Consider the following 19442-nt stretch of genomic DNA (forward strand, 5'->3'; position numbering starts at 1 on the left):
GTTTGGAGTTTTTGTGCCTTCATTTGTTGCATTTAGCACAAAGTCATAATGATGTTACAGAGCAACAGTGTGAATAATATCACTCCATTACTCTGTATGTAAAACAATGCAGAAACTACAGATGAAGAAGTTTACCTTCTGATTCACAGAAGAGTGGCAAGACAGCCAGGACGAGCAGCCACATCCACACAGTCCTGCACATCTTCAAACGCTCGTGGACTCTGGATCTCAGCTGTAAACTGCTCCTGTGTTCACTTACTAACAACTCGCTCAAGTCTGATAATAAGTGAAGCAGAGAGGTGTGATCTTAAATACTGCTTCACAAAAAAGAGGAACTATAATTATCGAGTACCAATGACTCACCCAGAGGTTGATGTTGATAGTTTATCTGGTTTCCTGTTGCTTCCACACTTCATGATGCACATTATTCAGACTGACCTGCTCTGAGCAGAGTTCTGCGGTTTGACACCATTTAGACATAAATGAAAGAAAGGATAAAGTTGTTTCCACAATCTTTCTAAATATTACTGTGTCCTCAGACAGGTCAGATGTGAACATGCTTGATATATAATAGGTACATTTATTATTCCAATGTGTCACCATGGCAGAAACATTTTATCAGTAGAAGAAAAAGGTTGTTAAAAAAAAGATCATCATAGTGGTGATGATGATGATGATGATGATGATGGTGATGATGATGATGATGATGATGATGGTGGTGATGATGAAAACTGGATTGTATTGTGCACATTCCAAAGTTGTTGTTTTACTCGTCTCTGAGGTCGCCTGCTGAGTCTCTTTCAGGTACGAAGGCTCACCTCTTGGTTGAGGCTGACAGAAGTCATTCATTTGTCTTAATTCTAAGAACAATCATAAATAATTGTTAAGTATAAAAATGGCATGCTTAGTTTGATTAGACTTTTTGTTGTCTGATGTTTTTCTGATGTATTTGAGCTTGGTGTTTTCAGGACACAAGCTGAGGTTAAACACATCTGAATGATTTGTTTACAGTATGCATTGAATTGTCAATAAGATGTTAGGGTCAGGGATCTGAAACTGCTCTATAAAACCAGACCAATGCTTATAAGTCAAGAAGGCCTCCTCCAGAGAGAGTCCATCCAACACACACATTTCTGTTCCTGTGTGGTTGGCAGGTATTCCTGATGTGAAAGGCCTGACATGCTGCTCTAACCCATCCTGAACCGTTTGAAGCTAAAGTCAGATGTTACAGAACAGCCACCTTCCTGTTAAATCCACCCAGGTACGTTGTTTTGGTTATAATATGTAGAAACCTTTTCAATGCATAATTTACATATGCACACTCCATTGTCACTCTTATATATATACCGTCTATATATAGCCTGTGTGCATGTATGTGGAGAACGTTGCTGGTTCAGTGAAACAGCACTTCTTCCTGTTTGCTTCATTGACCGGTAGAGCAGCTGATATAAAACAGCAGATTAAGGCTGATCGCTGTGGACTCGTCGTAGTTTAGGTCTGTGGAAGTGGAAATTAAACAGAACTATGTGCACACATTGCTTTATTAATCTGAGTTTAGATCATTTCAATTTTTTAATCTCATAACTTTTTATCTCAGCAGTTGCAGCAAACATCCGCTGAACTTTTGAAGACACCATATGTCCACTTTACAGAAAGTCACATACAAAAGACATCAGACTGTAGACCACTTTATTTTATTTTATTTTTATTTTTGTTTTGATTTCACAGATGCACAATATAGAGAGAGCTGACTCATCATACCATGGTAAGATTAATATCCACCATCATACAGTTAATGTGAAGGAAAAACATTTATTGACCAAGTTAATCACTGCTGCATTTCCACAGTTACTAAAATACTTATCATTATACCTAACCAGCTCACAGTTAGGTCTCAGCTTTATCCTGTGTAGGGAAACTTGAGGATATATATATATATATATATAATACTGAGGGAAGTTTGCATGTTTAGTCGATCCGCAGACGATTAATCAGCAGCTATCTGATGATTAAATGATCTTTTTAGCCATTTTTCATGAATGATTCTGTACAGATGTCTTGGCCGCCTGAACAGCATCATAGTTTAACTTGTCATAATCATAACGGCCACTAGATGGTGCAAATGTAACCATAAGTCATTCTTCTGGCCTGAATTTGAAATAACTTCTCATTTTTCTACTTCCTACATTAATCGTACAGTTTTAAAGTCCATCCAATCTGTACATTAGAGAGCACGTGAGTTCATGTGAATCTGGATGTTTCGGACCTTCTGCCGGGAAGCTCGCTCGTCTCGTTCTGGACGATGGCTCGGATGTCGGTCCACAGAGACGGCACCACGCTGGCGACACGCTCCACCCCCGACAGCTGCACCCCGTCCACACCGCCTTCATTCAGCCAGAACACCAGAGCAGACTGACAGGACACAGAAACACAACAGCGCCCCCTTCTGGCTCAGATCAACTCCTTACTCATCATTACTTATTAACAGTTTGACCGTTACGTTCTCCAGAGTTGGTCAGCAGTGAAGAAACAGAGCTTTTCCACTAAACAGTTCTAGCTCTACTCGACTCGTTTCCATCAGGGATAGTACCTGGTACCTGCTGCTTTTTTGTAAGATCATGCCAAACTAGTTGACATGGTGTTAGGTAGGAAGGAAGGAAGGAAGGAAGGAAGGAAGGTGTTTTATTGACTATTTACTGTTTTTAAGCAACGTTCAATTATTTGGTACAAAGTTTTTATGGTTACACCACTTAGACATTTTTGCCATAATTGTCACACCGCGGTGAGGTTTGTCTTGTCCTGGGGTTTTTCGTCTCGTGACTTCCTGTTTTATTTTGAAAATTAACTCTCCTCTCGTTTCAGGTCACTTGCCCTTCCTCATGTGTCACCGGTCTGATTGTCTTCCCTGATTCCCGATTGTGTCCACCTGTTCCCCATTACCCCCTAACCCTAACCCCCCCCCCCCCCAACCCATTACCCTCATGTGTTTTATAGTCTGCGTCTTCCTTTGTCTTGTGCCAGAGTGTCTCGTTTCATCGTGCACCCCAGCCAGTCTCCTCAGCCCGTGTTTTCTCAGTCTTGTCATTGTCACGTAAGCCCTTGTTTTGCCTCCTTGCGAGCGATTTTTGGTTTGTAATTGTTTCATAGATTAAGAATAGAAGTCAGTGTAGTTTTGTAGAACCTCCTTGTTGAGTGATTTTCTGTTGTTTTAGTCCTTTAGTTTATTAGGCCTTTTTTCCTCCTCATTAGGAGTGGTTTTGTTTTTTCAGAAGAATTTCTCCCTGTTTCTTTTCGCCCTAGATTCCTGCCTTGATAGTTTTAGTTTTCCTAGCCTGTTATTTTGTCACCTTGTCAAGGAAGTTGGAGCCTATTAAAATCTGCCTCAGCCTTTGCATCTGAGTCCTCATTCTCGTCCAGGTTTGACAATAATCCTCTAATATATTCTCTCTAAATGGATTAAAAGCAGAAATTTGATGCTGGGTCCACAAAAAAAGAATGTGTGAAGTTATTCATACATTTATTTTCACATTTTAACCCTTTAAATTTAAACTAAACCACATGGACCATAACACATCACTGACAGGAAATGTAACCTCATTTCTTTAGTGTTATCTAAGTGAAGCTGTTACCATGACAGCGATCATCCAATGAACTCATTTTAAGGTATTTAGAAACAGCACTGAGTCACCACCTCTGTGACTGTACTGCACTATAACACACTAAGAGTAAGAATTAAAAACACAAGAGACACTCACTTTCTAAATGATTTATTATTTTTGGTTGCAGGATTATTTCCCTCCAAAAAAAGCAAAGCTGTGCCTGAAACATGTTCAGTTATCTATATTTATCTATCTTTATATTGCAGTAAAAGCAGGAAGCAGTAAATGATCAGAAATGATTCTGGCAGCTGTTTTTATTCCATGTCGACTTTGTTCAGGACTTCAATTCTGCGTTTGGGTTAGGTCATGATGGCAGGACACTCCACATTTCCCTGTGAGAGAGACAGAAAGAAAAGATTCATGAAATATAGTGTTACCTTCTAACAGTAGCTCACCCTGATGGACTTGTAAAGCATCCTGATAGCTGAGCCAACACATTTTAACACATAATTCTCACCTTTGTGATAAGACGTTGGAGCCACACAGCTTCTGGCTTCACACAGTATTGCTTATCGTCTGGAGTTACGACCCTAGAAACAGGAACCAGAAATGAAAGAATTAGACATTTGTTATGTTGCTGCTACACACAACACCTCATTAAATATTATTAAGTTTGAATGAAGCTGAAGTTTCCTGAGTGTTGTTCTGGTATCATGAGGAACCTCTCAGCAGATCAGAGAGAGATGAATACAGATTTATTCACATTTAGATTCTTTAAAAGCACGTTGTACTTACACAAAGGCGTGGAAGTTGCAGTCCGTTTTTGGCTTCTGTTCATAATAATCCTTGATGTTGTGAATTATTGCATTGCTGCTGCTTGTGCAGCATGGTAGGGTTGCTTCTAAAGCTTCACTGAAAAGGAAAAAAGTCTTAAAAAGAGTGAAAGCTTCAGCAACACTTGTAGTTTACAACTATTTCATTATTAGACCAATGTGGCTGCGAGCCGAAATACATTGGTCTATAATAATAAAGTTGTTCTATACTACACACTGAGAGGTTCACAGACCATATGATTGGTCCACAAATACTTCTTTATTCAGACAGACATCAGGCTGTGATGAAGTTTTAATTGAAGATTTCTACTTTTTTACTATCAGAACAAGGCGTCCTGAAAGGCCTCGATACTAATAATGACTTCATTTAAAACATGTAAATATTTCCTGATCTCCATGGTAACCAGATGAAATGTAATATTTAGAACAATAGTATTCCATTAGCTTTATTTAATATAAAAGTTATAATGTAAGATCATGCCAAACTAGTTGATATGGTGGTTACACCACTTAGACATTTTTGCCATAATCCTCTAATATCTTATTCCATGTCGACTTTGTTCAGGACTTCAAACCTGCGTTTGGGCGGGGTGAGGGCAGGACACTTCAGACCCTGTGAGAGAGACAGAAAGAAAAGATTCATGAAATATAGTGTTACCTTCTAACAGTAGCTCACCCTGATGGACTTGTAAAGCATCCTGATAGCTGAGCCAACACATTTTAACACATAATTCTCACATTTTTGATAAGACGTTGGAGCCACGGAGAGTCTGGATTCACACAGTATTGCTTATTGTCTTGAGTTATGATCCTAGAAACAGGAACCAGAAATGAAAGAATTAGACATTTGTTATGTTGCTGCTACACACAACACCTCATTAAATATTATTAAATTCAATTTGAATGAAGCCAAAGTTTCCTGAGTGTTGTTCTGGTATCATGAGGAACCTCTCAGCAGATCAGAGAGAGATGAATACAGATTTATTCACATTTAGATTCTTTAAAAACATGTTGTACTTACAGAAAGGCGTGGAACCTGCAGTCCGGTCGTGGGTTCTGTTCGTAACACTCCTTGATGTTGGGAATTCTTGCATTGCTGCTGCTTGTGCAGCATTTTAGGTTCTTACCTTTTAACAGAGAGAGAATCAGTGTTTTACTCATCAGCACAACAAGCATGACACACTGAGAGGTAGAGTCGAGGTTTCTGGCACAACTTCACCTACTTCTAAAGCTGCACCGAAAAGGAAACAAGTCTTAAAGAGTGAAAGCTTCAGCAACACTTGTAGTTTACAACAATTTCATTATTAGACCAATGCATGCAGCTGCTTCCAGGCAGAAAAAGCATCTCCCAATTATACTCATAAATGTGATGGTGTGAAGCAGTAATGTAGGACTGTGTGATTTATTCCTGTTTGGAGTTTTTGTGCCTTCATTTGTTGCATTTAGCACAAAGTCATAATGACGTTACAGAGCAACAGTGTGAATAATATCACTCCATTACTCTGTATGTAAAACAATGCAGAAACTACAGATGAAGAAGTTTACCTTGTGATTCACAGAAGAGTGACAAGACAGCCAGGATGAGCAGCCACATCCACACAGTCCTGCACATCTTCAAACGCTCGTGGACTCTGGATCTCAGCTGTAAACTGCTCCTGTGTTCACTTACTAACAACTCGCTCAAGTCTGATAATAAGTGAAGCAGAGAGGTGTGATCTTAAATACTGCTTCACAAAAAAGAGAAACTATAATTATCAAGTACCAAAGACTCACCCAGAGGTTGATGTTGATAGTTTATCTGGTTTCCTGTTGCTTCCACACTTCATGATGCACATTATTCAGACTGACCTGCTCACAGCAGAGTTCTGCGGTTTGACGCCTTCATCATGAGGAGCCAACTCCCTGATTTCTTGGAGCTGCTCGCACCAAATCATTTAGACATAAATGAAAGAACAAAGTTGTTTCCTCAATCTTTCTAAATATTACTGTTTCCTCAGACAGGTCAGATGTGAACATGCTTTATATATAATAGGTACACTTATTATTCCAATGTGTCAACATGGCAGAAACTTTTTATCAGTAGAAGAAAAAGGTTGTTAAAAAAAAAGATCGTCATGGTGGTGATGATGATGATGGTGATGAAGATGAAGATGATGATGAAAACTGGATGGTATTGTGCACATTCCAAAGTTGTTGTTTTACTCGTCTCTGAGGTCGCCTGCTGAGTCTCTTTCAGGGTCGAAGGCTCACCTCTTGGTTGAGGCTGACAGAAGTCATTCATTTGTTTTAATTCTAAGAACAATCATAAATAATTGTTAAGTATAAAAATGGCATGCTTAGTTTGATTAGACTTTTTGTTGTCTGATGTTTTTCTGATGTATTTGAGCTTGGTGTTTTCAGGACACAAGCTGAGGTTAAACACATCTGAATGATTTGTTTACAGTATGCATTGAATTGTCTGTAAGATGTTAGGGTCAGGGATCTGAAACTGCTCTATAAAACCAGACCAATGCTTATCAGTCAAGAAGGCCTCCTCCAGAGAGAGTCCATCCAACACACACATTTCTGTTCCTGTGTGGTTGGCAGGTGTTGGAATTATTGTATATAAGTTATCTCATATTTACCCTTTCTATAATCATTAACCTTTATAGTCTACAAGCATGCTGTTTTAAAGTTGTTTTTCAGGACCTGTGACCCTGCTCAGGACGTCTTTGAAGTGTGTGTGTCCACCTGTGACCGATCAGTGACCGATTTGTGACCCCCACCCTTTAGAGCAGTAATGACTATGTAAATTAGGGAAATCCTGAAGCCAATAAAAAGAAAGGGTTCGGCAAGGTTTGCTCAGAGCGGGTTGGAGATTGTAACTGAGCTGATCTCTGTCCGTTCTCCTTGCAAGTAGAAGCTCTAATCCTGTTGTCTTGTCTTCCTTTGTTTGATATTTTAAGTGTTTTAGGTTGCCTGAACCTGACAGCAGGTATTCCTGATGTGAAAGGCCTGACATGCTGCTCTAAGTCATCCTGAACCGTTTGAAGCTTAAGTCAGATGTTACAGAACAGCCACCTTCCTGTTAAATCCACCCAGGTACGTTGTTTTGGTTATAATATGTAGAAACCTTTTCAATGCATAATTTACATTGTCACCCTTATATATATACCGTCTATATATAGCCTGTGTGCATGTATGTGGAGAACGTTGCTGGTTCAGTGAAACAGCACTTCTTCCTGTTTGCTTCATTGACCGGTAGAGCAGCTGATATAAAACAGCAGATTAAGGCTGATAGCTGTGGACTCGTCGTAGTTTAGGTCTGTGGAAGTGGAAATTAAACAGAGCTATGTGCACACATTGCTTTATTAATCTGAGTTTAGATCATTTTCCATTTTTTAATCTCATAACTTTTTATCTCAGCAGTTGCAGCAAACATCCGCTGAACTTTTGAAGATACCATATGTCCACTTTACAGAAAGTCACATACAAAAGACATCAGACTGTAGACCACTTTATTTTATTTTATTTTTATTTTTGTTTTGATTTCACAGATGCACAATATAGAGAGAGCTGACTCATCATACCATGGTAAGATTAATATCCACCATCATACAGTTAATGTGAAGGAAAAACATTTATTGACCAAGTTAATCACTGCTGCATTTCCACAGTTACTAAAATACTTATCATTATACCTAACCAGCTCACAGTTAGGTCTCAGCTTTATCCTGTGTAGGGAAATTTGAGGATATATATATATATAATACTGAGGGAAGTTTGCATGGTTAGTCGATCCGCAGACGATTAATCAGCAGCTATCTGTTGATTAAATGATCTTTTTAGCCATTTTTCATGAATGATTCTGTACAGATGTCTTGGCCGCCTGAACAGCATCATAGTTTAACTTGTCATAATCATAACGGCCACTAGATGGTGCAAATGTAACCATAAGTTATTCTTCTGGCCTGAATTTGAAATAACTTCTCATTTTTCTACTTCCTACATTAATCGTACAGTTTTAAAGTCCATCCAATCTGTACATTAGAGAGCACGTGAGTTCATGTGAATCTGGATGTTTCGGACCTCCTGCCGGGAAGCTCGCTCGTCTCGTTCTGGACGATGGCTCGGATGTCGGTCCACAGAGACGGCACCACGCTGGCGACACGCTCCACCCCCGACAGCTGCACCCCGTCCACACCGCCTTCATTCAGCCAGAACACCAGAGCCGACTGACAGGACACAGAAACACAACAGCGCCCCCTTCTGGCTCAGATCAACTCCTTACTCATCATTACTTATTAACAGGTTGACCGTTACATTCTCCAGAGTTGGTCAGCAGTGAAGAAACGGAGCTTTTCCACTAAACAGTTCTAGCTCTACTCGACTCGTCTCCATCAGGGATAGCACCTGGTACCTGCTGCTTTTATGTAAGATCATGCCAAACTAGTTGACATGGTGTTAGGTAGGAAGGAAGGAAGGAAGGAAGGTGTTTTATTGACTATTTACTGTTTTTAAGCAACGTTCAACTATTTTGGTACAAAGTTTTTATGGTTACACCACTTAGACATTTTTGCCATAATTGTCACACTGCGGTGAGGTTTGTCTTGTCCTGGGGTTTTTCGTCTCGTGACTTCCTGTTTTATTTTGAAAATTAACTCTCCTCTCGTTTCAGGACACTTGCCCTTCCTCATGTGTCACCGGTCTGATTGTCTTCCCTGATTCCCGATTTTGTCCACCTGTTCCCCATTACCCCCTAACCCTAACCCCGCCGCCCCCAACCCATTACCCTCATGTGTTTTATAGTCTGCGTCTTCCTTTGTCTTGTGCCAGAGTGTCTCGTTTCATCGTGCACCCCAGCCAGTCTCCTCAGCCCGTGGTTTCTCAGTCTTGTCATTGTCACGTAAGCCTTTGTTTTGCCTCCTTGCGAGCAATTTTTTGTTTGTAATTGTTTCATAGATTAACCTTCCTGTCGTGCTCCCGGGTCAAATTGACCAGTCTTTTTTGACTGTTCCTTCCTTCCTTCCTTCATTCCTCTCTCATTCTCTCTTTCTTTCCTTCTTCTCTCTTTCCTACCGTCTTTCCTTCCTCCATCTCCCTTTCTTCCTTCCTTCCTCCCTCCCTCCCTCCTACCTTCCTTCCTTACTTACTTCTTTTCTCCATCCTTCCTTCCTCCCTTCCTTATTTCCTTTCCTCCCTTCCTTCCATCCCTCCTCCATCCCCCTTTCTTCCTTCTGTCGTTCCTTCCTTTCTCTCTCCGTCCTTCCTTCCTTCCTTCCTTCCTTCCTCCCTGCCTTCTTTCCTTTACTCCCTTCCTCCCTTCTCTTCCTTGACTTGAACACAACAGGAGGGTTAAGAATAGAAGTCAGTGTAGTTTTGTAGAACCTCCTTGTTGAGTGATTTTCTGTTGTTTTAGTCCTTTAGTTTATTAGGCCTTTTTTCCTCCTCATTAGGAGTGGTTTTGTTTTTTCAGAAGAATTTCTCCCTGTTTATTTTCGCCCTAGATTTCTGCCTTGATAGTTTTAGTTTTCCTAGCCTGTTATTTTGTCACCTTGTCAAGGAAGTTGGAGCCTATTAAAATCTGCCTCAGCCTTTGCATCTGAGTCCTCATTCTCGTCCAGGTTTGACAATAATCCTATAATATATTCTCTCTAAATGGATTAAAAGCAGAAATTTGATGCTGGGTCCACAAAAAAAGAATGTGTGAAGTTATTCATACGTTTATATTCACATTTTAACCCTTTAAATTTAAACTAAACCACATGGACCATAAACACATCACTGACAGGAAATGTAACCTCATTTCTTTAGTGTTATCTAAGTGAAGCTGTTATCATGACAGCAATCAAACAGCACTGAGTCACCACCTCTGTGACTGTACTGCACTATAACACACTAAGAGTAAGAATTAAAGACACAAGAGACACTCACTTTCTAAATGATTTATTATTTTTGGTTGCAGGATTATTTCCCTCCAAAAAAAGCAAAGCTGTGCCTGAAACATGTTCAGTTATCTATATTTATCTATCTTTATATTGCAGTAAAAGCAGGAAGCAGTAAATGATCAGACATGATTCTGGCAGCTGTTTTTATTCCATGTCGACTTTGTTCAGGACTTCAAATCTGCGTTTGGGTTAGGTTATAATGGGAGGACACATTCCCTGTGAGAGAGACAGAAAGAAAAGATTCATGAAATATAGTGTTACCTTCTAACAGTAGCTCACCCTGATGGACTTGTAAAACATCCTGATAGCTGAGCCAACACATTTTAACACATAATTCTCACCTCCTCTATACGACGTTGGAGCCACGGAGTATCTGGCTTCACACAGTATTGCTTATCGTCTGGAGTTATGATCCTAGAAACAGGAACCAGAAATGAAAGAATTAGACATTTGTTATGTTGCTGCTACACACAACACCTCATTAAATATTATTAAATTCAATTTGAATGAAGCCAAAGTTTCCTGAGTGTTGTTCTGGTATCATGAGGAACCTCTCAGCAGAGCAGAGAGAGATGAATACAGATTTATTCACATTTAGATTCTTTAAAAACACGTTGTACTTACACAAAGGCGTGGAAGTTGCAGTCCGTTTTTGGCTTCTGTTCATAATAATCCTTGATGTTGTGAATTATTGCATCGCTGCTGCTTGTGCAGCATGGTAGGGTTGCTTCTAAAGCTTCACTGAAAAGGAAACAAGTCTTAAAAAGAGTGAAAGCTTCAGCAACACTTGTAGTTTACAACAATTTCATTATGAGACCAATGTGGCTGCGAGCTGAATCACATTGGTCTATAATAATAAAGTTGTTCTATACTACACACTGAGAGGTTCCCAGACCATATGATTGGTCCTCAAATACTTCTTTATTCAGACAGACATCAGGCTGTGATGAAGTTTTAATTGAAGACTTCTACTTTTTTACTATCAGAACAAGGCGTCCTGAAAGGCCTCGATACTAATAATGACTTCATTTAAAACATGTAAATGTTTCCTGGTCTCCATGGTAACCAGATGAAATGTAATATTTAGAACAATAGTATTCCATTAGCTTTATTTAATATAAAAGTTATAATGTAAGATCATGCCACACTAGTTGATATGGTGTTAGGTAGGAAGGAAGGAAGGAAGGAAGGAAGGAAGGAAGGATGTAAGATCATGCCAAACTAGTTGATATGGTGTTATATTGACTATTTACTGTTTAAGCAACGTTCAATTATTTGGTACAAAGTTTTTATGGTTACACCACTTAGACATTTTTGCCATAATCCTCTAATATCTTATTCCATGTCGACTTTGTTCAGGACTTCAAACCTGCGTTTGGGCGGGGTGATGGCAGGACACTTCAGACCCTGTGAGAGAGACAGAAAGAAAAGATTCATGAAATATAGTGTTACCTTCTAACAGTAGCTCACCCTGATGGACTTGTAAAGCATCCTGATAGCTGAGCCAACACATTTTAACACATGATTCTCACCTCATTGATACGACGTTGGAGCCACCGAGCATCTGGCTTCACACAGTATTCCTTACCGTCTTGATTTATGACCCTAGAAACAGAAACCAGAAATGAAAGAATTAGACATTTGTTATGTTGCTGCTACACACAACACCTCATTAAATATTATTAAGTTTGAATGAAGCTGAAGTTTCCTGAGTGTTGTTCTGGTATCATGAGGAACCTCTCAGCAGATCAGAGAGAGATGAATACAGATTTATTCACATTTAGATTCTTTAAAAACACGTTGTACTTACAGAAAGGAGTGGAAGTTGCAGTTCGCTCGTGGGTTCTGTTCATAACATTTCTTGATGTTGGGAATTATTGCATTGCTGCTGCGTGTGCAGCATGGTGGGATTATTCCAAAAGCTGCACCGAAAAGGAAACAAGTCTTAAAAAGAGTGAAAGCTTCAGCAACACTTGTAGTTTACAACTATTTCATTATTAGACCAATGCATGCAGCTGCTTCCAGGCAGAAAAAGCATCTCCCAATTATACTCATAAATGTGATGGTGTGAAGCAGTAATGTAGGACTGTGTGATTTATTCCTGTTTGTAGTTTTTGTGCCTTCATTTGTTGCATTTAGCACAAAGTCATAATGACGTTACAGAGCAACAGTGTGAATAATATCACTCCATTACTCTGTATGTAAAACAATGCAGAAACTACAGATGAAGAAGTTTACCTTGTGATTCAAAGAAGAGTGGCAAGACAGCCAGGATGAGCAGCCACATCCACACAATCCTGCACATCTTCAAACGCTCGTGGACTCTGGATCTCAGCTGTAAACTGCTCCTGTGTTCACTTACTAACAACTCGCTCAAGTCTGATAATAAGTGAAGCAGAGAGGTGTGATCTTAAATACTGCTTCACAAAAAAGAGAAACTATAATTATCAAGTACCAAAGACTCACCCAGAGGTTGATGTTGATAGTTTATCTGGTTTCCTGTTGCTTCCACACTTCATGATGCACATTATTCAGACTGACCTGCTCACAGCAGAGTTCTGCGGTTCGACACCATTTAAACATAAATGAAAGAACAAAGTTGTTTCCTCAATCTTTCTAAATATTACTGTGTCCTCAGACAGGTCAGATGTGAACGTGCTTTATATATAATAGGTACATTTATTATTCCAATGTGTTAACATGGCAGAAACTTTTTATCAGTAGAAGAAAAAGGTTGTTAAAAAAAAAAAATCCTCATGGTGGTGATGATGGTGATGATGATGATGATGAAGATGATGATGATGATGAAAACTGGATTGTATTGTGCACATTCCAAAGTTGTTGTTTTACTCGTCTCTGAGGTCGCCTGCTGAGTCTCTTTCAGGTACGAAGGCTCACCTCTTGGTTGAGGCTGACAGAAGTCATTCATTTGTCTTAATTCTAAGAACAATCATAAATAATTGTTAAGTATAAAAATGGCATGCTTAGTTTGATTAGACTTTTTGTAGTCTGATGTTTTTCTGATGTATTTGAGCTTGGTGTTTTCAGGACACAAGCTGAGGTTAAACACATCTGAATGATTTGTTTACAGTATGCATTGAATTGTCTATAAGATGTTAGGGTCAGGGATCTGAAACTGCTCTATAAAACCAGACCAATGCTTATCAGTCAAGAAGGCCTCCTCCAGAGAGAGTCCATCCAACACACACATTTCTGTTCCTGTGTGGTTGGCAGGTGTTGGAATTATTGTATATAAGTTATCTCATATTTACCCTTTCTATAATCATTAACCTTTATAGTCTACAAGCATGCTGTTTTAAAGTTGTTTTTCAGGACCTGTGACCCTGCTCAGGACGTCTTTGAAGTGTGTGTGTCCACCTGTGACCGATCAGTGACCGATTTGTGACCCCCACCCTTTAGAGCAGTAATGACTATGTAAATTAGGGAAATCCTGAAGCCAATAAAAAGAAAGGGTTCGGCAAGGTTTGCTCAGAGCGGGTTGGAGATTGTAACTGAGCTGATCTCTGTTCGTTCTCCTTGCAAATAGAAACTCTAATCCTGTTGTCTTGTCTTCCTTTGTTTGATATTTTAAGTGTTTTAGGTTGCCTGAACCTGACAGCAGGTATTCCTGATGTGAAAGGCCTTACATGCTGCTCTAACCCATCCTGAACCGTTTGAAGCTTAAGTCAGATGTTACAGAACAGCCACCTTCCTGTTAAATCCACCCAGGTACGTTGTTTTGGTTATAATATGTAGAAACCTTTTCAATGCATAATTTACATTGTCACTCTTATATATATACCGTCTATATATAGCCTGTGTGCATGTATGTGGAGAACGTTGCTGGTTCAGTGAAACAGCACTTCTTCCTGTTTGCTTCATTGACCGGTAGAGCAGCTGATATAAAACAGCAGATTAAGGCTGATCGCTGTGGACTCGTCGTAGTTTAGGTCTGTGGAAGTGGAAATTAAACAGAACTATGTGCACACATTGCTTTATTAATCTAAGTTTAGATCATTTCAATTTTTTAATCTCATAACTTTTTATCTCAGCAGTTGCAGCAAACATCCGCTGAACTTTTGAAGATACCATATGTCCACTTTACAGAAAGTCACATACAAAAGACATCAGACTGTAGACCACTTTATTTTATTTTATTTTTATTTTTGTTTTGATTTCACAGATGCACAATATAGAGAGAGCTGACTCATCATACCATGGTAAGATTAATATCCACCATCATACAGTTGATGTGAAGGAAAAACATTTATTGACCAAGTTAATCACTGCTGCATTTCCACAGTTACTAAAATACTTATCATTAAACCTAACCAGCTCACAGTTAGGCCTCAGCTTTATCCTGTGTAGGGAAACTTGAGGATATATATATATATATAATACTGAGGGAAGTTTGCATGGTTAGTCAATCCGCAGACGATTAATCAGCAGCTATCTGATGATTAAATGATCTTTTTAGCCATTTTTCATGAATGATTCTGTACAGATGTCTTGGCCGCCTGAACAGCATCATAGTTTAACTTGTCATAATCATAACGGCCACTAGATGGTGCAAATGTAACCATAAGTCATTTTTCTGGCCTGAATTTGAAATAACTTCTCATTTTTCTACTTCCTACATTAATCGTACAGTTTTAAAGTCCATCCAATCTGTACATTAGAGAGCACGTGAGTTCATGTGAATCGGGATGTTTCGGACCTTCTGCCGGGAAGCTCGCTCGTCTCGTTCTGGACGATGGCTCGGATGTCGGTCCACAGAGACGGCACCACGCTGGCGACACGCTCCACCCCCGACAGCTGCACCCCGTCCACACCGCCTTCATTCAGCCAGAACACCAGAGCAGACTGACAGGACACAGAAACACAACAGCGCCCCCTTCTGGCTCAGATCAACTCCTTACTCATCATTACTTATTAACAGTTTGACAGTTACATTCTCCAGAGTTGGTCAGCAGTGAAGAAACGGAGCTTTTCCACTAAACAGTTCTAGCTCTACTCGACTCGTTTTCATCAGGGATAGTACCTGCTGCTTTTTTGTAAGATCATGCCAAACTAGTTGATATGGTGTTAGGTAGGAAGGAAGGAAGGAAGGAAGGAAGGAAGGAAGGTGTTTTATTGACTATTTACTGTTTTTAAGCAACGTTCAATTATTTGGTACAAAGTTTTTATGGTTACACCACTTAGACATTTTTACCATAATCCTGTAATATATTTTTCATATATCATGACAGCGATCAAACAGCACTGAGTCACCTCCTCTGTGACTGTACTGCACTATAACACACTAAGAGTAAGAATTAAAATCACAAGAGACACTCACTTTCTAAATGATTTATTATTTTGGTTGCAGGATTATTAGCAAAGCTGTGCCTGAAACATGTTCAGTTATCTATATTTATCTATCTTTATATTGCAGTAAAAGCAGGAAGCAGTAAATGATCAGACATGATTCTGGCAGCTGTTTTTATTCCATGTCGACTTTGTTCAGGACTTCAAATCTGCGTTTGGGTTAGGTCATGATGGGAGGACACATTCCCTGTGAGAGAGACAGAAATATAGTATTACCTTAGTAACAGTAGCTCACCCTGATGGACTTGTAAAGCATCCTGATAGCTGAGCCAACACATTTTTACACATAATTCTCACCTCATTGATACGACGTTTGAGCCACCGAGCATCTGGCTTCACACAGTATTTCTTATCGTCTTCTGTTATGATCCTAGAAACAGGAACCAGAAATGAAAGAATTAGACATTTGTTATGTTGCTGCTACACACAACACCTCATTAAATATTATTAAATTTGAATGAAGTCGAAGTTTCCTGAGTGTTGTTCTGGTATCATGAGGAACCTCTCAGCAGATCAGAGAGAGATGAATACAGATTTATTCACATTTAGATTCTTTAAAAACACGTTGTACTTACACAAAGGCGTGGAACCTGCAGTCCTTTCGTGGCTTCTGTTCATAATAATCCTTGATGTTGTGAATTATTGCATCGCTGCTGCTTGTGCAGCATGGTAGGGTTGCTTCTAAAGCTTCACTGAAAAGGAAAAAAGTCTTAAAAAGAGTGAAAGCTTCAGCAACACTTGTAGTTTACAACTATTTCATTATGAGACCAATGTGGCTGCGAGCCGAATCACATTGGTCTATAATAATAAAGTTGTTCTATACTACACACTGAGAGGTTCCCAGGCCATATGATTGGTCCACAAATACTTCTTTATTCAGACAGACATCAGGCTGTAATGAAGTTTTAATTGAAGACTTCTACTTTTTTACTAACAGAACATGGCGTCCTGAAAGGCCTCGATACTAATAATGACTTCATTTAAAACATGTAAATGTTTCCTGATCTCCATGGTAACCAGATGAAATGTAATATTTAGAACAATAGTATTCCATTAGCTTTATTTAATATAAAAGTTATAATGTAAGATCATGCCAAACTAGTTGATATGGTGTTAGGTAGGAAGGAAGGAAGGAAGGAAGGAAGGAAGGAAGGTGTTTTATTGACTATTTACTGTTTTTAAGCAACGTTCAATTATTTGGTACAAAGTTTTTATGGTTACACCACTTAGACATTTTTGCCATAATCCTCTAATATATTATTCCATGTCGACTTTGTTCAGGACTTCAAACCTGCGTTTGGGCGGGGTGATGGGAGGACACTTCAGACCCTGTGAGAGAGACAGAAAGAAAAGATTCATGAAATATAGTGTTACCTTCTAACAGTAGCTCACCCTGATGGACTTGTAAAGCATCCTGATAGCTGAGCCAACACATTTTAACACATAATTCTCACCTCATTGATACGACGTTGGAGCCACCGAGCATCTGGCTTCACACAGTATTCCTTATTGTCTTGATTTATGACCCTAGAAACAGGAACCAGAAATGAAAGAATTAGACATTTGTTATGTTGCTGCTACACACAACACCTCATTAAATATTATTAAATTCAATTTGAATGAAGCCAAAGTTTCCTGAGTGTTGTTCTGGTATCATGAGGAACCTCTCAGCAGATCAGAGAGAGATGAATACAGATTTATTCACATTTAGATTCTTTAAAAACACGTTGTACTTACACAAAGGAGTGGAGGTTGCAGTTCGCTCGTGGGTTCTGTTCGTAACACTCCTTGATGTTGGAAATTATTGCATAGCTGCTGCTTGTGCAGCATGGTAGGATCCAACCTAGTCTCACAGAGAGAATCAGTGTTTTATTCATCAGCACAACAAGCATGACATACTGAGAGGTAGAGTCGAGGTTTCAGGCACGACTTCACCTACTTCTAAAGCTGCACCGAAAAGTCTTAAAAAGAGTGAAAGCTTCAGCAACACTTGTAGTTTACAACAATTTCATTATTAGACCAATGCATGCAGCTGCTTCCAGGCAGAAAAAGCATCTCTCAATTATTCTCATAAATGTGATGGTGTGAAGCAGTAATGTAGGACTGTGTGATTTATTCCTGTTTGGAGTTTTTGTGCCTTCATTTGTTGCATTTAGCACAAAGTCATAATGACGTTACAGAGCAACAGTGTGAATAATATCACTCCATTACTCTGTATGTAAAACAATGCAGAAACTACAGATGAAGAAGTTTACCTTGTGATTCAAAGAAGAGTGGCAAGACAGCCAGGATGAGCAGCCACATCCACACAGTCCTGCACATCTTCAAACGCTCGTGGACTCTGGATCTCAGCTGTAAACTGCTCCTGTGTTCACTTACTAACAACTCGCTCAAGTCTGATAATAAGTGAAGCAGAGAGGTGTGATCTTAAATACTGCTTCATAAAAAAGAGAAACTATAATTATCAAGTACCAAAGACTCACCCAGAGGTTGATGCTATAGTTTCTCTGGTTTCCTGTTGCTTCCACACTTCATGATGCACATCAGACTGACCTGCTCTGAACAGAGTTCTGCGGTTCGACACCATTTAGACATAAATGAAAGAAAGGATAAAGTTGTTTCCTCAATCTTTCTAAATATTACTGTGTCCTCAGACAGGTCAGATGTGAACATGCTTTATATATAATAGGTACATTTATTATTCCAATGTGTCAACATGGCAGAAACATTTTATCAGTAGAAGAAAAAGGTTGTTAAAAAAAAGATCATCATGGTGATGATGATGATGAAGATGATGAAGATGGTGATGATGATGATGAAAACTGGATTGTATTGTGCACATTCCAAAGTTGTTGTTTTACTCGTATCTGAGGTCGCCTGCTGAGTCTCTTTCAGGTACGAAGGCTCACCTCTTGGTTGAGGCTGACAGAAGTCATTCATTTGTCTTAATTCTAAGAACAATCATAAATAATTGTTAAGTATAAAAATGGCATGCTTAGTTTGATTAGACTTTTTGTTGTCTGATGTTTTTCTGATGTATTTGAGCTTGGTGTTTTCAGGACACAAGCTGAGGTTAAACACATCTGAATGATTTGTTTACAGTATGCATTGAATTGTCTATAAGATGTTAGGGTCAGGGATCTGAAACTGCTCTATGAAACCAGACCAATGCTTATCAGTCAAGAAGGCCTCCTCCAGAGAGAGTCCATCCAACACACACATTTCTGTTCCTGTGTGGTTGGCAGGTGTTGGAATTATTGTATATAAGTTATCTCATATTTACCCTTTCTATAATCATTAACCTTTATAGTCTACAAGCATGCTGTTTTAAAGTTGTTTTTCAGGACCTGTGACCCTGCTCAGGACGTCTTTGAAGTGTGTGTGTCCACCTGCGACCGATCAGTGACCGATTTGTGACCCCCACCCTTTAGAGCAGTAATGACTATGTAAATTAGGGAAATCCTGAAGCCAACAAAAAGAAAGGGTTCGGCAAGGTTTGCTCAGAGCGGGTTGGAGATTGTAACTGAGCTGATCTCTGTCCGTTCTCCTTCCAAGTAGAAACTCTAATCCTGTTGTCTTGTCTTCCTTTGTTTGATATTTTAAGTGTTTTAGGTTGCCTGAAACTGACAGCAGGTATTCCTGATGTGAAAGGCCTGACATGCTGCTCTAACCCATCCTGAACCGTTTGAAGCTTAAGTCAGATGTTACAGAACAGC

Source organism: Scomber japonicus, chromosome 16 (genome assembly GCF_027409825.1).
Source record: "Scomber japonicus isolate fScoJap1 chromosome 16, fScoJap1.pri, whole genome shotgun sequence".
Lineage (NCBI taxonomy): Eukaryota > Metazoa > Chordata > Actinopteri > Scombriformes > Scombridae > Scomber > Scomber japonicus.